Source organism: Pimephales promelas, chromosome 3 (genome assembly GCF_988280905.1).
Source record: "Pimephales promelas chromosome 3, fPimPro1.hap1.1, whole genome shotgun sequence".
NCBI lineage: Eukaryota > Metazoa > Chordata > Actinopteri > Cypriniformes > Leuciscidae > Pimephales > Pimephales promelas.
Window position 1 is genome coordinate 44970058 of NC_142771.1, and position 15232 is coordinate 44985289.

The 15232-nt window shown below is 47.9% G+C and overlaps 76 non-coding genes and 1 pseudogene across 76 annotated transcripts; all 77 read left to right on the top strand.

Moving 5' to 3' along the window:
• Positions 1-18: 18 nt before the first annotated feature.
• Positions 19-137, top strand: LOC148983553 (5S ribosomal RNA). The gene has a single exon (XR_016164347.1). It is a non-coding gene; the product is annotated as a 5S ribosomal RNA (ribosomal RNA).
• Positions 138-298: 161 nt separating this feature from the next.
• LOC148983554 (5S ribosomal RNA) lies at positions 299-417 on the top strand. The gene has a single exon (XR_016164349.1). It is a non-coding gene; the product is annotated as a 5S ribosomal RNA (ribosomal RNA).
• Positions 418-480: 63 nt separating this feature from the next.
• LOC148983555 (5S ribosomal RNA) lies at positions 481-599 on the top strand. Its single transcript, XR_016162171.1, has one exon. It is a non-coding gene; the product is annotated as a 5S ribosomal RNA (ribosomal RNA).
• A 63-nt stretch (positions 600-662) lies between these two features.
• On the top strand, positions 663-781 carry LOC148983556 (5S ribosomal RNA). Its single transcript, XR_016164003.1, has one exon. It is a non-coding gene; the product is annotated as a 5S ribosomal RNA (ribosomal RNA).
• Positions 782-844: 63 nt separating this feature from the next.
• LOC148983557 (5S ribosomal RNA) lies at positions 845-963 on the top strand. The gene has a single exon (XR_016164350.1). It is a non-coding gene; the product is annotated as a 5S ribosomal RNA (ribosomal RNA).
• Positions 964-1026: 63 nt separating this feature from the next.
• Positions 1027-1145, top strand: LOC148983558 (5S ribosomal RNA). The gene has a single exon (XR_016161598.1). It is a non-coding gene; the product is annotated as a 5S ribosomal RNA (ribosomal RNA).
• A 172-nt stretch (positions 1146-1317) lies between these two features.
• Positions 1318-1436, top strand: LOC148983559 (5S ribosomal RNA). Its single transcript, XR_016162017.1, has one exon. It is a non-coding gene; the product is annotated as a 5S ribosomal RNA (ribosomal RNA).
• Positions 1437-1499: 63 nt separating this feature from the next.
• Positions 1500-1618, top strand: LOC148983560 (5S ribosomal RNA). Its single transcript, XR_016164351.1, has one exon. It is a non-coding gene; the product is annotated as a 5S ribosomal RNA (ribosomal RNA).
• Positions 1619-1681: 63 nt separating this feature from the next.
• Positions 1682-1800, top strand: LOC148983561 (5S ribosomal RNA). The gene has a single exon (XR_016164352.1). It is a non-coding gene; the product is annotated as a 5S ribosomal RNA (ribosomal RNA).
• Positions 1801-1863: 63 nt separating this feature from the next.
• On the top strand, positions 1864-1982 carry LOC148983562 (5S ribosomal RNA). Its single transcript, XR_016164353.1, has one exon. It is a non-coding gene; the product is annotated as a 5S ribosomal RNA (ribosomal RNA).
• A 63-nt stretch (positions 1983-2045) lies between these two features.
• On the top strand, positions 2046-2164 carry LOC148983563 (5S ribosomal RNA). The gene has a single exon (XR_016164354.1). It is a non-coding gene; the product is annotated as a 5S ribosomal RNA (ribosomal RNA).
• Positions 2165-2326: 162 nt separating this feature from the next.
• Positions 2327-2445, top strand: LOC148983564 (5S ribosomal RNA). The gene has a single exon (XR_016164355.1). It is a non-coding gene; the product is annotated as a 5S ribosomal RNA (ribosomal RNA).
• A 63-nt stretch (positions 2446-2508) lies between these two features.
• Positions 2509-2627, top strand: LOC148983565 (5S ribosomal RNA). Its single transcript, XR_016162172.1, has one exon. It is a non-coding gene; the product is annotated as a 5S ribosomal RNA (ribosomal RNA).
• Positions 2628-2690: 63 nt separating this feature from the next.
• On the top strand, positions 2691-2809 carry LOC148983566 (5S ribosomal RNA). Its single transcript, XR_016162467.1, has one exon. It is a non-coding gene; the product is annotated as a 5S ribosomal RNA (ribosomal RNA).
• Positions 2810-2872: 63 nt separating this feature from the next.
• On the top strand, positions 2873-2991 carry LOC148983567 (5S ribosomal RNA). The gene has a single exon (XR_016164356.1). It is a non-coding gene; the product is annotated as a 5S ribosomal RNA (ribosomal RNA).
• Positions 2992-3054: 63 nt separating this feature from the next.
• LOC148983568 (5S ribosomal RNA) lies at positions 3055-3173 on the top strand. The gene has a single exon (XR_016164357.1). It is a non-coding gene; the product is annotated as a 5S ribosomal RNA (ribosomal RNA).
• Positions 3174-3236: 63 nt separating this feature from the next.
• LOC148983569 (5S ribosomal RNA) lies at positions 3237-3355 on the top strand. The gene has a single exon (XR_016164358.1). It is a non-coding gene; the product is annotated as a 5S ribosomal RNA (ribosomal RNA).
• A 162-nt stretch (positions 3356-3517) lies between these two features.
• On the top strand, positions 3518-3636 carry LOC148983570 (5S ribosomal RNA). The gene has a single exon (XR_016164360.1). It is a non-coding gene; the product is annotated as a 5S ribosomal RNA (ribosomal RNA).
• A 63-nt stretch (positions 3637-3699) lies between these two features.
• LOC148983571 (5S ribosomal RNA) lies at positions 3700-3818 on the top strand. The gene has a single exon (XR_016160314.1). It is a non-coding gene; the product is annotated as a 5S ribosomal RNA (ribosomal RNA).
• Positions 3819-3881: 63 nt separating this feature from the next.
• Positions 3882-4000, top strand: LOC148983572 (5S ribosomal RNA). The gene has a single exon (XR_016161376.1). It is a non-coding gene; the product is annotated as a 5S ribosomal RNA (ribosomal RNA).
• A 63-nt stretch (positions 4001-4063) lies between these two features.
• On the top strand, positions 4064-4182 carry LOC148983573 (5S ribosomal RNA). Its single transcript, XR_016162546.1, has one exon. It is a non-coding gene; the product is annotated as a 5S ribosomal RNA (ribosomal RNA).
• Positions 4183-4245: 63 nt separating this feature from the next.
• On the top strand, positions 4246-4364 carry LOC148983574 (5S ribosomal RNA). Its single transcript, XR_016163068.1, has one exon. It is a non-coding gene; the product is annotated as a 5S ribosomal RNA (ribosomal RNA).
• A 63-nt stretch (positions 4365-4427) lies between these two features.
• On the top strand, positions 4428-4546 carry LOC148983575 (5S ribosomal RNA). The gene has a single exon (XR_016164361.1). It is a non-coding gene; the product is annotated as a 5S ribosomal RNA (ribosomal RNA).
• Positions 4547-4609: 63 nt separating this feature from the next.
• Positions 4610-4728, top strand: LOC148983576 (5S ribosomal RNA). Its single transcript, XR_016164362.1, has one exon. It is a non-coding gene; the product is annotated as a 5S ribosomal RNA (ribosomal RNA).
• Positions 4729-4791: 63 nt separating this feature from the next.
• LOC148983577 (5S ribosomal RNA) lies at positions 4792-4910 on the top strand. The gene has a single exon (XR_016164363.1). It is a non-coding gene; the product is annotated as a 5S ribosomal RNA (ribosomal RNA).
• A 63-nt stretch (positions 4911-4973) lies between these two features.
• LOC148983578 (5S ribosomal RNA) lies at positions 4974-5092 on the top strand. The gene has a single exon (XR_016164364.1). It is a non-coding gene; the product is annotated as a 5S ribosomal RNA (ribosomal RNA).
• Positions 5093-5155: 63 nt separating this feature from the next.
• LOC148983579 (5S ribosomal RNA) lies at positions 5156-5274 on the top strand. Its single transcript, XR_016164365.1, has one exon. It is a non-coding gene; the product is annotated as a 5S ribosomal RNA (ribosomal RNA).
• A 63-nt stretch (positions 5275-5337) lies between these two features.
• Positions 5338-5456, top strand: LOC148983580 (5S ribosomal RNA). The gene has a single exon (XR_016166736.1). It is a non-coding gene; the product is annotated as a 5S ribosomal RNA (ribosomal RNA).
• Positions 5457-5519: 63 nt separating this feature from the next.
• On the top strand, positions 5520-5638 carry LOC148983581 (5S ribosomal RNA). The gene has a single exon (XR_016164366.1). It is a non-coding gene; the product is annotated as a 5S ribosomal RNA (ribosomal RNA).
• Positions 5639-5701: 63 nt separating this feature from the next.
• Positions 5702-5820, top strand: LOC148983582 (5S ribosomal RNA). The gene has a single exon (XR_016164367.1). It is a non-coding gene; the product is annotated as a 5S ribosomal RNA (ribosomal RNA).
• A 162-nt stretch (positions 5821-5982) lies between these two features.
• LOC148983583 (5S ribosomal RNA) lies at positions 5983-6101 on the top strand. The gene has a single exon (XR_016164368.1). It is a non-coding gene; the product is annotated as a 5S ribosomal RNA (ribosomal RNA).
• Positions 6102-6164: 63 nt separating this feature from the next.
• Positions 6165-6283, top strand: LOC148983584 (5S ribosomal RNA). The gene has a single exon (XR_016164369.1). It is a non-coding gene; the product is annotated as a 5S ribosomal RNA (ribosomal RNA).
• Positions 6284-6346: 63 nt separating this feature from the next.
• LOC148983585 (5S ribosomal RNA) lies at positions 6347-6465 on the top strand. The gene has a single exon (XR_016162468.1). It is a non-coding gene; the product is annotated as a 5S ribosomal RNA (ribosomal RNA).
• Positions 6466-6528: 63 nt separating this feature from the next.
• Positions 6529-6647, top strand: LOC148983586 (5S ribosomal RNA). The gene has a single exon (XR_016164371.1). It is a non-coding gene; the product is annotated as a 5S ribosomal RNA (ribosomal RNA).
• A 63-nt stretch (positions 6648-6710) lies between these two features.
• LOC148983587 (5S ribosomal RNA) lies at positions 6711-6829 on the top strand. The gene has a single exon (XR_016164372.1). It is a non-coding gene; the product is annotated as a 5S ribosomal RNA (ribosomal RNA).
• Positions 6830-6892: 63 nt separating this feature from the next.
• Positions 6893-7011, top strand: LOC148983588 (5S ribosomal RNA). Its single transcript, XR_016161599.1, has one exon. It is a non-coding gene; the product is annotated as a 5S ribosomal RNA (ribosomal RNA).
• A 173-nt stretch (positions 7012-7184) lies between these two features.
• LOC148983589 (5S ribosomal RNA) lies at positions 7185-7303 on the top strand. Its single transcript, XR_016162018.1, has one exon. It is a non-coding gene; the product is annotated as a 5S ribosomal RNA (ribosomal RNA).
• A 63-nt stretch (positions 7304-7366) lies between these two features.
• LOC148983590 (5S ribosomal RNA) lies at positions 7367-7485 on the top strand. Its single transcript, XR_016164373.1, has one exon. It is a non-coding gene; the product is annotated as a 5S ribosomal RNA (ribosomal RNA).
• A 63-nt stretch (positions 7486-7548) lies between these two features.
• On the top strand, positions 7549-7667 carry LOC148983591 (5S ribosomal RNA). Its single transcript, XR_016164374.1, has one exon. It is a non-coding gene; the product is annotated as a 5S ribosomal RNA (ribosomal RNA).
• Positions 7668-7730: 63 nt separating this feature from the next.
• On the top strand, positions 7731-7849 carry LOC148983592 (5S ribosomal RNA). The gene has a single exon (XR_016164375.1). It is a non-coding gene; the product is annotated as a 5S ribosomal RNA (ribosomal RNA).
• A 63-nt stretch (positions 7850-7912) lies between these two features.
• LOC148983593 (5S ribosomal RNA) lies at positions 7913-8031 on the top strand. Its single transcript, XR_016164376.1, has one exon. It is a non-coding gene; the product is annotated as a 5S ribosomal RNA (ribosomal RNA).
• A 162-nt stretch (positions 8032-8193) lies between these two features.
• On the top strand, positions 8194-8312 carry LOC148983594 (5S ribosomal RNA). Its single transcript, XR_016164377.1, has one exon. It is a non-coding gene; the product is annotated as a 5S ribosomal RNA (ribosomal RNA).
• Positions 8313-8375: 63 nt separating this feature from the next.
• Positions 8376-8494, top strand: LOC148983595 (5S ribosomal RNA). Its single transcript, XR_016160315.1, has one exon. It is a non-coding gene; the product is annotated as a 5S ribosomal RNA (ribosomal RNA).
• A 63-nt stretch (positions 8495-8557) lies between these two features.
• Positions 8558-8676, top strand: LOC148983596 (5S ribosomal RNA). Its single transcript, XR_016161377.1, has one exon. It is a non-coding gene; the product is annotated as a 5S ribosomal RNA (ribosomal RNA).
• A 63-nt stretch (positions 8677-8739) lies between these two features.
• On the top strand, positions 8740-8858 carry LOC148983597 (5S ribosomal RNA). The gene has a single exon (XR_016162547.1). It is a non-coding gene; the product is annotated as a 5S ribosomal RNA (ribosomal RNA).
• Positions 8859-8921: 63 nt separating this feature from the next.
• On the top strand, positions 8922-9040 carry LOC148983598 (5S ribosomal RNA). Its single transcript, XR_016163069.1, has one exon. It is a non-coding gene; the product is annotated as a 5S ribosomal RNA (ribosomal RNA).
• Positions 9041-9103: 63 nt separating this feature from the next.
• Positions 9104-9222, top strand: LOC148983599 (5S ribosomal RNA). Its single transcript, XR_016164378.1, has one exon. It is a non-coding gene; the product is annotated as a 5S ribosomal RNA (ribosomal RNA).
• Positions 9223-9285: 63 nt separating this feature from the next.
• Positions 9286-9404, top strand: LOC148983600 (5S ribosomal RNA). Its single transcript, XR_016164379.1, has one exon. It is a non-coding gene; the product is annotated as a 5S ribosomal RNA (ribosomal RNA).
• A 63-nt stretch (positions 9405-9467) lies between these two features.
• LOC148983601 (5S ribosomal RNA) lies at positions 9468-9586 on the top strand. Its single transcript, XR_016164380.1, has one exon. It is a non-coding gene; the product is annotated as a 5S ribosomal RNA (ribosomal RNA).
• Positions 9587-9649: 63 nt separating this feature from the next.
• Positions 9650-9768, top strand: LOC148983602 (5S ribosomal RNA). The gene has a single exon (XR_016164382.1). It is a non-coding gene; the product is annotated as a 5S ribosomal RNA (ribosomal RNA).
• A 63-nt stretch (positions 9769-9831) lies between these two features.
• On the top strand, positions 9832-9950 carry LOC148983603 (5S ribosomal RNA). The gene has a single exon (XR_016164383.1). It is a non-coding gene; the product is annotated as a 5S ribosomal RNA (ribosomal RNA).
• Positions 9951-10013: 63 nt separating this feature from the next.
• On the top strand, positions 10014-10132 carry LOC148983604 (5S ribosomal RNA). Its single transcript, XR_016166747.1, has one exon. It is a non-coding gene; the product is annotated as a 5S ribosomal RNA (ribosomal RNA).
• Positions 10133-10195: 63 nt separating this feature from the next.
• On the top strand, positions 10196-10314 carry LOC148983605 (5S ribosomal RNA). Its single transcript, XR_016164384.1, has one exon. It is a non-coding gene; the product is annotated as a 5S ribosomal RNA (ribosomal RNA).
• A 63-nt stretch (positions 10315-10377) lies between these two features.
• Positions 10378-10496, top strand: LOC148983606 (5S ribosomal RNA). The gene has a single exon (XR_016164385.1). It is a non-coding gene; the product is annotated as a 5S ribosomal RNA (ribosomal RNA).
• A 162-nt stretch (positions 10497-10658) lies between these two features.
• LOC148983607 (5S ribosomal RNA) lies at positions 10659-10777 on the top strand. Its single transcript, XR_016164386.1, has one exon. It is a non-coding gene; the product is annotated as a 5S ribosomal RNA (ribosomal RNA).
• A 63-nt stretch (positions 10778-10840) lies between these two features.
• Positions 10841-10959, top strand: LOC148983608 (5S ribosomal RNA). The gene has a single exon (XR_016164387.1). It is a non-coding gene; the product is annotated as a 5S ribosomal RNA (ribosomal RNA).
• Positions 10960-11022: 63 nt separating this feature from the next.
• On the top strand, positions 11023-11141 carry LOC148983609 (5S ribosomal RNA). The gene has a single exon (XR_016162469.1). It is a non-coding gene; the product is annotated as a 5S ribosomal RNA (ribosomal RNA).
• Positions 11142-11204: 63 nt separating this feature from the next.
• On the top strand, positions 11205-11323 carry LOC148983610 (5S ribosomal RNA). Its single transcript, XR_016164388.1, has one exon. It is a non-coding gene; the product is annotated as a 5S ribosomal RNA (ribosomal RNA).
• A 63-nt stretch (positions 11324-11386) lies between these two features.
• LOC148983611 (5S ribosomal RNA) lies at positions 11387-11505 on the top strand. Its single transcript, XR_016164389.1, has one exon. It is a non-coding gene; the product is annotated as a 5S ribosomal RNA (ribosomal RNA).
• A 172-nt stretch (positions 11506-11677) lies between these two features.
• On the top strand, positions 11678-11796 carry LOC148983612 (5S ribosomal RNA). Its single transcript, XR_016160317.1, has one exon. It is a non-coding gene; the product is annotated as a 5S ribosomal RNA (ribosomal RNA).
• A 63-nt stretch (positions 11797-11859) lies between these two features.
• LOC148983613 (5S ribosomal RNA) lies at positions 11860-11978 on the top strand. Its single transcript, XR_016164390.1, has one exon. It is a non-coding gene; the product is annotated as a 5S ribosomal RNA (ribosomal RNA).
• A 63-nt stretch (positions 11979-12041) lies between these two features.
• LOC148983614 (5S ribosomal RNA) lies at positions 12042-12160 on the top strand. Its single transcript, XR_016164391.1, has one exon. It is a non-coding gene; the product is annotated as a 5S ribosomal RNA (ribosomal RNA).
• A 63-nt stretch (positions 12161-12223) lies between these two features.
• Positions 12224-12342, top strand: LOC148983615 (5S ribosomal RNA). Its single transcript, XR_016164393.1, has one exon. It is a non-coding gene; the product is annotated as a 5S ribosomal RNA (ribosomal RNA).
• A 63-nt stretch (positions 12343-12405) lies between these two features.
• LOC148983616 (5S ribosomal RNA) lies at positions 12406-12524 on the top strand. Its single transcript, XR_016164394.1, has one exon. It is a non-coding gene; the product is annotated as a 5S ribosomal RNA (ribosomal RNA).
• A 63-nt stretch (positions 12525-12587) lies between these two features.
• Positions 12588-12706, top strand: LOC148983617 (5S ribosomal RNA). Its single transcript, XR_016164395.1, has one exon. It is a non-coding gene; the product is annotated as a 5S ribosomal RNA (ribosomal RNA).
• Positions 12707-12868: 162 nt separating this feature from the next.
• Positions 12869-12987, top strand: LOC148983618 (5S ribosomal RNA). The gene has a single exon (XR_016164396.1). It is a non-coding gene; the product is annotated as a 5S ribosomal RNA (ribosomal RNA).
• Positions 12988-13050: 63 nt separating this feature from the next.
• LOC148983619 (5S ribosomal RNA) lies at positions 13051-13169 on the top strand. The gene has a single exon (XR_016164397.1). It is a non-coding gene; the product is annotated as a 5S ribosomal RNA (ribosomal RNA).
• A 63-nt stretch (positions 13170-13232) lies between these two features.
• On the top strand, positions 13233-13351 carry LOC148983620 (5S ribosomal RNA). The gene has a single exon (XR_016163391.1). It is a non-coding gene; the product is annotated as a 5S ribosomal RNA (ribosomal RNA).
• Positions 13352-13414: 63 nt separating this feature from the next.
• LOC148983621 (5S ribosomal RNA) lies at positions 13415-13533 on the top strand. Its single transcript, XR_016164398.1, has one exon. It is a non-coding gene; the product is annotated as a 5S ribosomal RNA (ribosomal RNA).
• Positions 13534-13596: 63 nt separating this feature from the next.
• On the top strand, positions 13597-13715 carry LOC148983622 (5S ribosomal RNA). The gene has a single exon (XR_016164399.1). It is a non-coding gene; the product is annotated as a 5S ribosomal RNA (ribosomal RNA).
• Positions 13716-13886: 171 nt separating this feature from the next.
• On the top strand, positions 13887-14005 carry LOC148983623 (5S ribosomal RNA). Its single transcript, XR_016164400.1, has one exon. It is a non-coding gene; the product is annotated as a 5S ribosomal RNA (ribosomal RNA).
• A 63-nt stretch (positions 14006-14068) lies between these two features.
• On the top strand, positions 14069-14187 carry LOC148983624 (5S ribosomal RNA). Its single transcript, XR_016164401.1, has one exon. It is a non-coding gene; the product is annotated as a 5S ribosomal RNA (ribosomal RNA).
• Positions 14188-14250: 63 nt separating this feature from the next.
• Positions 14251-14370, top strand: LOC148983625 (5S ribosomal RNA; annotated as a pseudogene).
• Positions 14371-14433: 63 nt separating this feature from the next.
• LOC148983626 (5S ribosomal RNA) lies at positions 14434-14552 on the top strand. Its single transcript, XR_016164402.1, has one exon. It is a non-coding gene; the product is annotated as a 5S ribosomal RNA (ribosomal RNA).
• Positions 14553-14719: 167 nt separating this feature from the next.
• Positions 14720-14838, top strand: LOC148983627 (5S ribosomal RNA). Its single transcript, XR_016164404.1, has one exon. It is a non-coding gene; the product is annotated as a 5S ribosomal RNA (ribosomal RNA).
• A 63-nt stretch (positions 14839-14901) lies between these two features.
• On the top strand, positions 14902-15020 carry LOC148983628 (5S ribosomal RNA). The gene has a single exon (XR_016164405.1). It is a non-coding gene; the product is annotated as a 5S ribosomal RNA (ribosomal RNA).
• Positions 15021-15083: 63 nt separating this feature from the next.
• Positions 15084-15202, top strand: LOC148983629 (5S ribosomal RNA). The gene has a single exon (XR_016164406.1). It is a non-coding gene; the product is annotated as a 5S ribosomal RNA (ribosomal RNA).
• Positions 15203-15232: the final 30 nt, after the last annotated feature.

Here is a 15232-nt window from a genome sequence, read left to right on the forward strand (position 1 = left end):
ATTTTGGCTGCAGATTTCGCTTACGGCCATACCACCTTGAGAACGCCCGAACTCGTCTGATCTCGGAAGCTAAGCAGGGTCGGGCCTGGTTAGTACTTGGATGGGAGACCGCCTGGGAATACCAGGTGCTGTAAGCTTTATTGTTTAAAAAAAAAAAAGTCAATGAAATGCTTCAAAAATCCTAAATTGTCTTTTTTCCCCCTCAAAATTCCTGAAATAGTCTCTCTGTTTCTTCAGAAAGCCTGAAAGAGTCTCTTTTTTTTCTTCTTCAAATAGCCCAATTTTGGCTGCAGATTTCGCTTACGGCCATACCACCTTGAGAACGCCCGAACTCGTCTGATCTCGGAAGCTAAGCAGGGTCGGGCCTGGTTAGTACTTGGATGGGAGACCGCCTGGGAATACCAGGTGCTGTAAGCTTTATGTAGTTTACTACCCTCATGTTCTAACCATTCAAATAGCCCAATTTTGGCAGCAGATTTCGCTTACGGCCATACCACCTTGAGAACGCCCGAACTCGTCTGATCTCGGAAGCTAAGCAGGGTCGGGCCTGTTTAGTACTTGGATGGGAGACCGCCTGGGAATACCAGGTGCTGTAAGCTTTATGTAGTTTACTACCCTCATGTTCTAACCATTCAAATAGCCCAATTTTGGCAGCAGATTTCGCTTACGGCCATACCACCTTGAGAACGCCCGAACTTGTCTGATCTCGGAAGCTAAGCAGGGTCGGGCCTGGTTAGTACTTGGATGGGAGACCGCCTGGGAATACCAGGTCCTGTAAGCTTTATGTAGTTTACTACCCTAATGTTCTAACCATTCAAATAGCCCAATTTTGGCTGCAGATTTCGCTTACGGCCATACCACCTTGAGAACGCCCGAACTCGTCTGATCTCGGAAGCTAAGCAGGGTCGGGCCTGGTTAGTACTTGGATGGGAGACCGCCTGGGAATACCAGGTGCTGTAAGCTTTATGTAGTTTACTACCCTCATGTTCTAACCATTCAAATAGCCCAATTTTGGCAGCAGATTTCGCTTACGGCCATACCACCTTGAGAACGCCTGAACTCGTCTGATCTCGGAAGCTAAGCAGGGTCGGGCCTGGTTAGTACTTGGATGGGAGACCGCCTGGGAATACCAGGTGCTGTAAGCTTTATTGTTTAAAAAAAAAAAAAAAAAAAAAGAGTCAATGAAATGCTTCAAAAATCCTAAATTGTCTTTTTTCCCCCTCAAAATTCCTGAAATAGTCTCTCTGTTTCTTCAGAAAGCCTGAAAGAGTCTCTTTTTTTTCTTCTTCAAATAGCCCAATTTTGGCTGCAGATTTCGCTTACGGCCATACCACCTTGGGAACGCCCGAACTCGTCTGATCTCGGAAGCTAAGCAGGGTCGGGCCTGGTTAGTACTTGGATGGGAGACCGCCTGGGAATAACAGGTGCTGTAAGCTTTATGTAGTTTACTACCTTCATGTTCTAACCATTCAAATAGCCCAATTTTGGCAGCAGATTTCGCTTACGGCCATACCACCTTGAGAACGCCCGAACTCGTCTGATCTCGGAAGCTAAGCAGGGTCGGGCCTGGTTAGTACTTGGATGGGAGACCGCCTGGGAATACCAGGTGCTGTAAGCTTTATGTAGTTTACTACCCTAATGTTCTAACCATTCAAATAGCCCAATTTTGGCTGCAGATTTCGCTTACGGCCATACCACCTTGAGAACGCCCGAACTCGTCTGATCTCGGAAGCTAAGCAGGGTCGGGCCTGGTTAGTACTTGGATGGGAGACCGCCTGGGAATACCAGGTGCTGTAAGCTTTATGTAGTTTACTACCCTCATGTTCTAACCATTCAAATAGCCCAATTTTGGCTGCAGATTTCGCTTACGGCCATACCACCTTGAGAACGCCCGAACTCGTCTGATCTCGGAAGCTAAGCAGGGTCGGGCCTGGTTAGTACTTGGATGGGAGACCGCCTGGGAATACCAGGTGCTGTAAGCTTTATGTAGTTTACTACCCTAATGTTCTAACCATTCAAATAGCCCAATTTTGGCTGCAGATTTCGCTTACGGCCATACCACCTTGAGAACGCCCGAACTCGTCTGATCTCGGAAGCTAAGCAGGGTCGGGCCTGGTTAGTACTTGGATGGGAGACCGCCTGGGAATACCAGGTGCTGTAAGCTTTATTGTTTAAAAAAAAAAAAAGTCAATGAAATGCTTCAAAAATCCTAAATTGTCTTTTTTCCCCCTCAAAATTCCTGAAATAGTCTCTCTGTTTCTTCAGAAAGCCTGAAAGAGTCTCTTTTTTTTCTTCTTCAAATAGCCCAATTTTGGCTGCAGATTTCGCTTACGGCCATACCACCTTGAGAACGCCCGAACTCGTCTGATCTCGGAAGCTAAGCAGGGTCGGGCCTGGTTAGTACTTGGATGGGAGACCGCCTGGGAATACCAGGTGCTGTAAGCTTTATGTAGTTTACTACCCTCATGTTCTAACCATTCAAATAGCCCAATTTTGGCAGCAGATTTCGCTTACGGCCATACCACCTTGAGAACGCCCGAACTCGTCTGATCTCGGAAGCTAAGCAGGGTCGGGCCTGTTTAGTACTTGGATGGGAGACCGCCTGGGAATACCAGGTGCTGTAAGCTTTATGTAGTTTACTACCCTCATGTTCTAACCATTCAAATAGCCCAATTTTGGCAGCAGATTTCGCTTACGGCCATACCACCTTGAGAACGCCCGAACTTGTCTGATCTCGGAAGCTAAGCAGGGTCGGGCCTGGTTAGTACTTGGATGGGAGACCGCCTGGGAATACCAGGTGCTGTAAGCTTTATGTAGTTTACTACCCTAATGTTCTAACCATTCAAATAGCCCAATTTTGGCTGCAGATTTCGCTTACGGCCATACCACCTTGAGAACGCCCGAACTCGTCTGATCTCGGAAGCTAAGCAGGGTCGGGCCTGGTTAGTACTTGGATGGGAGACCGCCTGGGAATACCAGGTGCTGTAAGCTTTATGTAGTTTACTACCCTCATGTTCTAACCATTCAAATAGCCCAATTTTGGCAGCAGATTTCGCTTACGGCCATACCACCTTGAGAACGCCCGAACTCGTCTGATCTCGGAAGCTAAGCAGGGTCGGGCCTGGTTAGTACTTGGATGGGAGACCGCCTGGGAATACCAGGTGCTGTAAGCTTTATGTAGTTTACTACCCTAATGTTCTAACCATTCAAATAGCCCAATTTTGGCTGCAGATTTCGCTTACGGCCATACCACCTTGAGAACGCCCGAACTCGTCTGATCTCGGAAGCTAAGCAGGGTCGGGCCTGGTTAGTACTTGGATGGGAGACCGCCTGGGAATACCAGGTGCTGTAAGCTTTATTGTTTAAAAAAAAAAAAAGTCAATGAAATGCTTCAAAAATCCTAAATTGTCTTTTTTCCCCCTCAAAATTCCTGAAATAGTCTCTCTGTTTCTTCAGAAAGCCTGAAAGAGTCTCTTTTTTTTCTTCTTCAAATAGCCCAATTTTGGCTGCAGATTTCGCTTACGGCCATACCACCTTGAGAACGCCCGAACTCGTCTGATCTCGGAAGCTAAGCAGGGTCGGGCCTGGTTAGTACTTGGATGGGAGACCGCCTGGGAATACCAGGTGCTGTAAGCTTTATGTAGTTTACTACCCTCATGTTCTAACCATTCAAATAGCCCAATTTTGGCTGCAGATTTCGCTTACGGCCATACCACCTTGAGAACGCCCGACCTCGTCTGATCTCGGAAGCTAAGCAGGGTCGGGCCTGGTTAGTACTTGGATGGGAGACCGCCTGGGAATACCAGGTGCTGTAAGCTTTATGTAGTTTACTACCCTCATGTTCTAACCATTCAAATAGCCCAATTTTGGCAGCAGATTTCGCTTACGGCCATACCACCTTGAGAACGCCCGAACTCGTCTGATCTCGGAAGCTAAGCAGGGTCGGGCTGGGTTAGTACTTGGATGGGAGACCGCCTGGGAATACCAGGTGCTGTAAGCTTTATGTAGTTTACTACCCTCATGTTCTAACCATTCAAATAGCCCAATTTTGGCAGCAGATTTCGCTTACGGCCATACCACCTTGAGAACGCCCGAACTCGTCTGATCTCGGAAGCTAAGCAGTGTCGGGCCTGGTTAGTACTTGGATGGGAGACCGCCTGGGAATACCAGGTGCTGTAAGCTTTATGTAGTTTACTACCCTCATGTTCTAACCATTCAAATAGCCCAATTTTGGCAGCAGATTTCGCTTACGGCCATACCACCTTGAGAACGCCCGAACTTGTCTGATCTCGGAAGATAAGCAGGGTCGGGCCTGGTTAGTACTTGGATGGGAGACCGCCTGGGAATACCAGGTGCTGTAAGCTTTATGTAGTTTACTACCCTCATGTTCTAACCATTCAAATAGCCCAATTTTGGCAGCAGATTTCGCTTACGGCCATACCACCTTGAGAACGCCCGAACTCGTCTGATCTCGGAAGCTAAGCAGGGTCGGGCCTGGTTAGTACTTGGATGGGAGACCGCCTGGGAATACCAGGTGCTGTAAGCTTTATGTAGTTTACTACCCTCATGTTCTAACCATTCAAATAGCCCAATTTTGGCAGCAGATTTCGCTTACGGCCATACCACCTTGAGAACGCCCGAACTCGTCTGATCTCGGAAGCTAAGCAGGGTCGGGCCTGGTTAGTACTTGGATGGGAGACCGCCTGGGAATACCAGGTGCTGTAAGCTTTATGTAGTTTACTACCCTCATGTTCTAACCATTCAAATAGCCCAATTTTGGCAGCAGATTTCGCTTACGGCCATACCACCTTGAGAACGCCCGAACTCGTCTGATCTCGGAAGCTAAGCAGGGTCGGGCCTGGTTAGTACTTGGATGGGAGACCGCCTGGGAATACCAGGTGCTGTAAGCTTTATGTAGTTTACTACCCTAATGTTCTAACCATTCAAATAGCCCAATTTTGGCTGCAGATTTCGCTTACGGCCATACCACCTTGAGAACGCCCGAACTCGTCTGATCTCGGAAGCTAAGCAGGGTCGGGCCTGGTTAGTACTTGGATGGGAGACCGCCTGGGAATACCAGGTGCTGTAAGCTTTATGTAGTTTACTACCCTCATGTTCTAACCATTCAAATAGCCCAATTTTGGCAGCAGATTTCGCTTACGGCCATACCACCTTGAGAACGCCCGAACTCGTCTGATCTCGGAAGCTAAGCAGGGTCGGGCCTGGTTAGTACTTGGATGGGAGACCGCCTGGGAATACCAGGTGCTGTAAGCTTTATGTAGTTTACTACCTTCATGTTCTAACCATTCAAATAGCCCAATTTTGGCAGCAGATTTCGCTTACGGCCATACCACCTTGAGAACGCCCGAACTCGTCTGATCTCGGAAGCTAAGCAGGGTCGGGCCTGGTTAGTACTTGGATGGGAGACCGCCTGGGAATACCAGGTGCCGTAAGCTTTATGTAGTTTACTACCCTAATGTTCTAACCATTCAAATAGCCCAATTTTGGCTGCAGATTTCGCTTACGGCCATACCACCTTGAGAACGCCCGAACTCGTCTGATCTCGGAAGCTAAGCAGGGTCGGGCCTGGTTAGTACTTGGATGGGAGACCGCCTGGGAATACCAGGTGCTGTAAGCTTTATGTAGTTTACTACCCTCATGTTCTAACCATTCAAATAGCCCAATTTTGGCTGCAGATTTCGCTTACGGCCATACCACCTTGAGAACGCCCGAACTCGTCTGATCTCGGAAGCTAAGCAGGGTCGGGCCTGGTTAGTACTTGGATGGGAGACCGCCTGGGAATACCAGGTGCTGTAAGCTTTATTGTTTAAAAAAAAAAAAAGTCAATGAAATGCTTCAAAAATCCTAAATTGTCTTTTTTCCCCCTCAAAATTCCTGAAATAGTCTCTCTGTTTCTTCAGAAAGCCTGAAAGAGTCTCTTTTTTTTCTTCTTCAAATAGCCCAATTTTGGCTGCAGATTTCGCTTACGGCCATACCACCTTGAGAACGCCCGAACTCGTCTGATCTCGGAAGCTAAGCAGGGTCGGGCCTGGTTAGTACTTGGATGGGAGACCGCCTGGGAATACCAGGTGCTGTAAGCTTTATGTAGTTTACTACCCTCATGTTCTAACCATTCAAATAGCCCAATTTTGGCAACAGATTTCGCTTACGGCCATACCACCTTGAGAACGCCCGAACTCGTCTGATCTCGGAAGCTAAGCAGGGTCGGGCCTGGTTAGTACTTGGATGGGAGACCGCCTGGGAATACCAGGTGCTGTAAGCTTTATGTAGTTTACTACCCTCATGTTCTAACCATTCAAATAGCCCAATTTTGGCAGCAGATTTCGCTTACGGCCATACCACCTTGAGAACGCCCGAACTTGTCTGATCTCGGAAGCTAAGCAGGGTCGGGCCTGGTTAGTACTTGGATGGGAGACCGCCTGGGAATACCAGGTGCTGTAAGCTTTATGTAGTTTACTACCCTAATGTTCTAACCAATCAAATAGCCCAATTTTGGCTGCAGATTTCGCTTACGGCCATACCACCTTGAGAACGCCCGAACTCGTCTGATCTCGGAAGCTAAGCAGGGTCGGGCCTGGTTAGTACTTGGATGGGAGACCGCCTGGGAATACCAGGTGCTGTAAGCTTTATGTAGTTTACTACCCTCATGTTCTAACCATTCAAATAGCCCAATTTTGGCAGCAGATTTCGCTTACGGCCATACCACCTTGAGAACGCCCGAACTCGTCTGATCTCGGAAGCTAAGCAGGGTCGGGCCTGGTTAGTACTTGGATGGGAGACCGCCTGGGAATACCAGGTGCTGTAAGCTTTATGTAGTTTACTACCCTCATGTTCTAACCATTCAAATAGCCCAATTTTGGCAGCAGATTTCGCTTACGGCCATACCACCTTGAGAACGCCTGAACTCGTCTGATCTCGGAAGCTAAGCAGGGTCGGGCCTGGTTAGTACTTGGATGGGAGACCGCCTGGGAATACCAGGTGCTGTAAGCTTTATTGTTTAAAAAAAAAAAAAAAAAAAAAAGAGTCAATGAAATGCTTCAAAAATCCTAAATTGTCTTTTTTCCCCCTCAAAATTCCTGAAATAGTCTCTCTGTTTCTTCAGAAAGCCTGAAAGAGTCTCTTTTTTTTCTTCTTCAAATAGCCCAATTTTGGCTGCAGATTTCGCTTACGGCCATACCACCTTGGGAACGCCCGAACTCGTCTGATCTCGGAAGCTAAGCAGGGTCGGGCCTGGTTAGTACTTGGATGGGAGACCGCCTGGGAATAACAGGTGCTGTAAGCTTTATGTAGTTTACTACCTTCATGTTCTAACCATTCAAATAGCCCAATTTTGGCAGCAGATTTCGCTTACGGCCATACCACCTTGAGAACGCCCGAACTCGTCTGATCTCGGAAGCTAAGCAGGGTCGGGCCTGGTTAGTACTTGGATGGGAGACCGCCTGGGAATACCAGGTGCTGTAAGCTTTATGTAGTTTACTACCCTAATGTTCTAACCATTCAAATAGCCCAATTTTGGCTGCAGATTTCGCTTACGGCCATACCACCTTGAGAACGCCCGAACTCGTCTGATCTCGGAAGCTAAGCAGGGTCGGGCCTGGTTAGTACTTGGATGGGAGACCGCCTGGGAATACCAGGTGCTGTAAGCTTTATGTAGTTTACTACCCTCATGTTCTAACCATTCAAATAGCCCAATTTTGGCTGCAGATTTCGCTTACGGCCATACCACCTTGAGAACGCCCGAACTCGTCTGATCTCGGAAGCTAAGCAGGGTCGGGCCTGGTTAGTACTTGGATGGGAGACCGCCTGGGAATACCAGGTGCTGTAAGCTTTATGTAGTTTACTACCCTAATGTTCTAACCATTCAAATAGCCCAATTTTGGCTGCAGATTTCGCTTACGGCCATACCACCTTGAGAACGCCCGAACTCGTCTGATCTCGGAAGCTAAGCAGGGTCGGGCCTGGTTAGTACTTGGATGGGAGACCGCCTGGGAATACCAGGTGCTGTAAGCTTTATTGTTTAAAAAAAAAAAAAGTCAATGAAATGCTTCAAAAATCCTAAATTGTCTTTTTTCCCCCTCAAAATTCCTGAAATAGTCTCTCTGTTTCTTCAGAAAGCCTGAAAGAGTCTCTTTTTTTTCTTCTTCAAATAGCCCAATTTTGGCTGCAGATTTCGCTTACGGCCATACCACCTTGAGAACGCCCGAACTCGTCTGATCTCGGAAGCTAAGCAGGGTCGGGCCTGGTTAGTACTTGGATGGGAGACCGCCTGGGAATACCAGGTGCTGTAAGCTTTATGTAGTTTACTACCCTCATGTTCTAACCATTCAAATAGCCCAATTTTGGCTGCAGATTTCGCTTACGGCCATACCACCTTGAGAACGCCCGACCTCGTCTGATCTCGGAAGCTAAGCAGGGTCGGGCCTGGTTAGTACTTGGATGGGAGACCGCCTGGGAATACCAGGTGCTGTAAGCTTTATGTAGTTTACTACCCTCATGTTCTAACCATTCAAATAGCCCAATTTTGGCAGCAGATTTCGCTTACGGCCATACCACCTTGAGAACGCCCGAACTCGTCTGATCTCGGAAGCTAAGCAGGGTCGGGCTGGGTTAGTACTTGGATGGGAGACCGCCTGGGAATACCAGGTGCTGTAAGCTTTATGTAGTTTACTACCCTCATGTTCTAACCATTCAAATAGCCCAATTTTGGCAGCAGATTTCGCTTACGGCCATACCACCTTGAGAACGCCCGAACTCGTCTGATCTCGGAAGCTAAGCAGTGTCGGGCCTGGTTAGTACTTGGATGGGAGACCGCCTGGGAATACCAGGTGCTGTAAGCTTTATGTAGTTTACTACCCTCATGTTCTAACCATTCAAATAGCCCAATTTTGGCAGCAGATTTCGCTTACGGCCATACCACCTTGAGAACGCCCGAACTTGTCTGATCTCGGAAGATAAGCAGGGTCGGGCCTGGTTAGTACTTGGATGGGAGACCGCCTGGGAATACCAGGTGCTGTAAGCTTTATGTAGTTTACTACCCTCATGTTCTAACCATTCAAATAGCCCAATTTTGGCAGCAGATTTCGCTTACGGCCATACCACCTTGAGAACGCCCGAACTCGTCTGATCTCGGAAGCTAAGCAGGGTCGGGCCTGGTTAGTACTTGGATGGGAGACCGCCTGGGAATACCAGGTGCTGTAAGCTTTATGTAGTTTACTACCCTCATGTTCTAACCATTCAAATAGCCCAATTTTGGCAGCAGATTTCGCTTACGGCCATACCACCTTGAGAACGCCCGAACTCGTCTGATCTCGGAAGCTAAGCAGGGTCGGGCCTGGTTAGTACTTGGATGGGAGACCGCCTGGGAATACCAGGTGCTGTAAGCTTTATGTAGTTTACTACCCTCATGTTCTAACCATTCAAATAGCCCAATTTTGGCAGCAGATTTCGCTTACGGCCATACCACCTTGAGAACGCCCGAACTCGTCTGATCTCGGAAGCTAAGCAGGGTCGGGCCTGGTTAGTACTTGGATGGGAGACCGCCTGGGAATACCAGGTGCTGTAAGCTTTATGTAGTTTACTACCCTAATGTTCTAACCATTCAAATAGCCCAATTTTGGCTGCAGATTTCGCTTACGGCCATACCACCTTGAGAACGCCCGAACTCGTCTGATCTCGGAAGCTAAGCAGGGTCGGGCCTGGTTAGTACTTGGATGGGAGACCGCCTGGGAATACCAGGTGCTGTAAGCTTTATGTAGTTTACTACCCTCATGTTCTAACCATTCAAATAGCCCAATTTTGGCAGCAGATTTCGCTTACGGCCATACCACCTTGAGAACGCCCGAACTCGTCTGATCTCGGAAGCTAAGCAGGGTCGGGCCTGGTTAGTACTTGGATGGGAGACCGCCTGGGAATACCAGGTGCTGTAAGCTTTATGTAGTTTACTACCTTCATGTTCTAACCATTCAAATAGCCCAATTTTGGCAGCAGATTTCGCTTACGGCCATACCACCTTGAGAACGCCCGAACTCGTCTGATCTCGGAAGCTAAGCAGGGTCGGGCCTGGTTAGTACTTGGATGGGAGACCGCCTGGGAATACCAGGTGCCGTAAGCTTTATGTAGTTTACTACCCTAATGTTCTAACCATTCAAATAGCCCAATTTTGGCTGCAGATTTCGCTTACGGCCATACCACCTTGAGAACGCCCGAACTCGTCTGATCTCGGAAGCTAAGCAGGGTCGGGCCTGGTTAGTACTTGGATGGGAGACCGCCTGGGAATACCAGGTGCTGTAAGCTTTATGTAGTTTACTACCCTCATGTTCTAACCATTCAAATAGCCCAATTTTGGCTGCAGATTTCGCTTACGGCCATACCACCTTGAGAACGCCCGAACTCGTCTGATCTCGGAAGCTAAGCAGGGTCGGGCCTGGTTAGTACTTGGATGGGAGACCGCCTGGGAATACCAGGTGCTGTAAGCTTTATTGTTTAAAAAAAAAAAAAGTCAATGAAATGCTTCAAAAATCCTAAATTGTCTTTTTTCCCCCTCAAAATTCCTGAAATAGTCTCTCTGTTTCTTCAGAAAGCCTGAAAGAGTCTCTTTTTTTTCTTCTTCAAATAGCCCAATTTTGGCTGCAGATTTCGCTTACGGCCATACCACCTTGAGAACGCCCGAACTCGTCTGATCTCGGAAGCTAAGCAGGGTCGGGCCTGGTTAGTACTTGGATGGGAGACCGCCTGGGAATACCAGGTGCTGTAAGCTTTATGTAGTTTACTACCCTCATGTTCTAACCATTCAAATAGCCCAATTTTGGCAACAGATTTCGCTTACGGCCATACCACCTTGAGAACGCCCGAACTCGTCTGATCTCGGAAGCTAAGCAGGGTCGGGCCTGGTTAGTACTTGGATGGGAGACCGCCTGGGAATACCAGGTGCTGTAAGCTTTATGTAGTTTACTACCCTCATGTTCTAACCATTCAAATAGCCCAATTTTGGCAGCAGATTTCGCTTACGGCCATACCACCTTGAGAACGCCCGAACTTGTCTGATCTCGGAAGCTAAGCAGGGTCGGGCCTGGTTAGTACTTGGATGGGAGACCGCCTGGGAATACCAGGTGCTGTAAGCTTTATGTAGTTTACTACCCTAATGTTCTAACCAATCAAATAGCCCAATTTTGGCTGCAGATTTCGCTTACGGCCATACCACCTTGAGAACGCCCGAACTCGTCTGATCTCGGAAGCTAAGCAGGGTCGGGCCTGGTTAGTACTTGGATGGGAGACCGCCTGGGAATACCAGGTGCTGTAAGCTTTATGTAGTTTACTACCCTCATGTTCTAACCATTCAAATAGCCCAATTTTGGCAGCAGATTTCGCTTACGGCCATACCACCTTGAGAACGCCCGAACTCGTCTGATCTCGGAAGCTAAGCAGGGTCGGGCCTGGTTAGTACTTGGATGGGAGACCGCCTGGGAATACCAGGTGCTGTAAGCTTTATTGTTTAAAAAAAAAAAAAAAAAAAAAGAGTCAATGAAATGCTTCAAAAATCCTAAATTGTCTTTTTTCCCCCTCAAAATTCCTGAAATAGTCTCTCTGTTTCTTCAGAAAGCCTGAAAGAGTCTCTTTTTTTTCTTCTTCAAATAGCCCAATTTTGGCAGCAGATTTCGCTTACGGCCATACCACCTTGAGAACGCCCGACCTCGTCTGATCTCGGAAGCTAAGCAGGGTCGGGCCTGGTTAGTACTTGGATGGGAGACCGCCTGGGAATACCAGGTGCTGTAAGCTTTATGTAGTTTACTACCCTAATGTTCTAACCATTCAAATAGCCCAATTTTGGCTGCAGATTTCGCTTACGGCCATACCACCTTGAGAACGCCCGAACTCGTCTGATCTCGGAAGCTAAGCAGGGTCGGGCCTGGTTAGTACTTGGATGGGAGACCGCCTGGGAATACCAGGTGCTGTAAGCTTTATGTAGTTTACTACCTTCATGTTCTAACCATTCAAATAGCCCAATTTTGGCAGCAGATTTCGCTTACGGCCATACCACCTTGAGAACGCCCGAACTCGTCTGATCTCGGAAGCTAAGCAGGGTCGGGCCTGGTTAGTACTTGGATGGGAGACCGCCTGGGAATACCAGGTGCTGTAAGCTTTATGTAGTTTACTACCCTAATGTTCTAACCATTCAAATAGCCCAATTTTGGCTGCAGATTTCGCTTACGGCCATACCACCTTGAGAACGCCCGAACTCGTCTGATCTCGGAAGCTAAGCAGGGTCGGGCCTGGTTAGTACTTGGATGGGAGACCGCCTGGGAATACCAGGTGCTGTAAGCTTTATGTAGTTTACTACCCTCATGTTCTAACCATTCAAATAGCCCAATTTTGGCTGCAGATTTCGCTTACGGCCATACCACCTTGAGAACGCCCGAACTCGTCTGATCTCGGAAGCTAAGCAGGGTCGGGCCTGGTTAGTACTTGGATGGGAGACCGCCTGGGAATACCAGGTGCTGTAAGCTTTATGTAGTTTACTACCCTAATGTTCTAACCATTCAAATAGCCCAATTTTGGCTGCAGATTTCGCTTACGGCCATACCACCTTGAGAACGCCCGAACTCGTCTGATCTCGGAAGCTAAGCAGGGTCGGGCCTGGTTAGTACTTGGATGGGAGACCGCCTGGGAATACCAGGTGCTGTAAGCTTTATTGTTTAAAAAAAAAAAAAGTCAATGAAATGCTTCAAAAATCCTAAATTGTCTTTTTTCCCCCTCAAAATTCCTGAAATAGTCTCTCTGTTTCTTCAGAAAGCCTGAAAGAGTCTCTTTTTTTTCTTCTTCAAATAGCCCAATTTTGGCTGCAGATTTCGCTTACGGCCATACCACCTTGAGAACGCCCGAACTCGTCTGATCTCGGAAGCTAAGCAGGGTCGGGCCTGGTTAGTACTTGGATGGGAGACCGCCTGGGAATACCAGGTGCTGTAAGCTTTATGTAGTTTACTACCCTCATGTTCTAACCATTCAAATAGCCCAATTTTGGCAGCAGATTTCGCTTACGGCCATACCACCTTGAGAACGCCCGAACTCGTCTGATCTCGGAAGCTAAGCAGGGTCGGGCCTGGTTAGTACTTGGATGGGAGACCGCCTGGGAATACCAGGTGCTGTAAGCTTTATGTAGTTTACTACCCACATGTTCTAACCATTCAAATAGCCCAATTTTGGCAGCAGATTTCGCTTACGGCCATACCACCTTGAGAACGCCCGAACTTGTCTGATCTCGGAAGCTAAGCAGGGTCGGGCCTGGTTAGTACTTGGATGGGAGACCGCCTGGGAATACCAGGTGCTGTAAGTTTTATGTAGTTTACTACCCTAATGTTCTAACCATATAAATAGCCCAATTTTGGCTGCAGATTTCGCTTACGGCCATACCACCTTGAGAACGCCCGAACTCGTCTGATCTCGGAAGCTAAGCAGGGTCGGGCCTGGTTAGTACTTGGATGGGAGACCGCCTGGGAATACCAGGTGCTGTAAGCTTTATGTAGTTTACTACCCTCATGTTCTAACCATTCAAATAGCCCAATTTTGGCAGCAGATTTCGCTTACGGCCATACCACCTTGAGAACGCCCGAACTCGTCTGATCTCGGAAGCTAAGCAGGGTCGGGCCTGGTTAGTACTTGGATGGGAGACCGCCTGGGAATACCAGGTGCTGTAAGCTTTATTGTTTAAAAAAAAAAAAAAAAAAAAGAGTCAATGAAATGCTTCAAAAATCCTAAATTGTCTTTTTTCCCCCTCAAAATTCCTGAAATAGTCTCTCTGTTTCTTCAGAAAGCCTGAAAGAGTCTCTTTTTTTTCTTCTTCAAATAGCCCAATTTTGGCTGCAGATTTCGCTTACGGCCATACCACCTTGAGAACGCCCGAACTCGTCTGATCTCGGAAGCTAAGCAGGGTCGGGCCTGGTTAGTACTTGGATGGGAGACCGCCTGGGAATACCAGGTGCTGTAAGCTTTATGTAGTTTACTACCCTAATGTTCTAACCATTCAAATAGCCCAATTTTGGCTGCAGATTTCGCTTACGGCCATACCACCTTGAGAACGCCCGAACTCGTCTGATCTCGGAAGCTAAGCAGGGTCGGGCCTGGTTAGTACTTGGATGGGAGACCGCCTGGGAATACCAGGTGCTGTAAGCTTTATGTAGTTTACTACCCTCATGTTCTAACCATTCAAATAGCCCAATTTTGGCAGCAGATTTCGCTTACGGCCATACCACCTTGAGAACGCCCGAACTCGTCTGATCTCGGAAGCTAAGCAGGGTCGGGCCTGGTTAGTACTTGGATGGGAGACCGCCTGGGAATACCAGGTGCTTTTTAGCTTTATGTAGTTTACTACCCTCATGTTCTAACCATTCAAATAGCCCAATTTTGGCAGCAGATTTCGCTTACGGCCATACCACCTTGAGAACGCCCGAACTCGTCTGATCTCGGAAGCTAAGCAGGGTCGGGCCTGGTTAGTACTTGGATGGGAGACCGCCTGGGAATACCAGGTGCTGTAAGCTTTATTGTTTAAAAAAAAAAAAAAAAGAGTCAATGAAATGCTTCAAAAATCCTAAATTGTCTTTTTTCCCCCTCAAAATTCCTGAAATAGTCTCTCTGTTTCTTCAGAAAGCCTGAAAGAGTATCTTTTTTTTCTTCTTCAAATAGCCCAATTTTGGCTGCAGATTTCGCTTACGGCCATACCACCTTGAGAACGCCCGAACTCGTCTGATCTCGGAAGCTAAGCAGGGTCGGGCCTGGTTAGTACTTGGATGGGAGACCGCCTGGGAATACCAGGTGCTGTAAGCTTTATGTAGTTTACTACCCTAATGTTCTAACCATTCAAATAGCCCAATTTTGGCTGCAGATTTCGCTTACGGCCATACCACCTTGAGAACGCCCGAACTCGTCTGATCTCGGAAGCTAAGCAGGGTCGGGCCTGGTTAGTACTTGGATGGGAGACCGCCTGGGAATACCAGGTGCTGTAAGCTTTATGTAGTTTACTACCCTCATGTTCTAACCATTCAAATAGCCCAATTTTGGCAGCAGATTTCGCTTACGGCCATACCACCTTGAGAACGCCCGAACTCGTCTGATCTCGGAAGCTAAGCAGGGTCGGGCCTGGTTAGTACTTGGATGGGAGACCGCCTGGGAATACCAGGTGCTGTAAGCTTTATGTAGTTTACTACCCTCATGTTCTAAC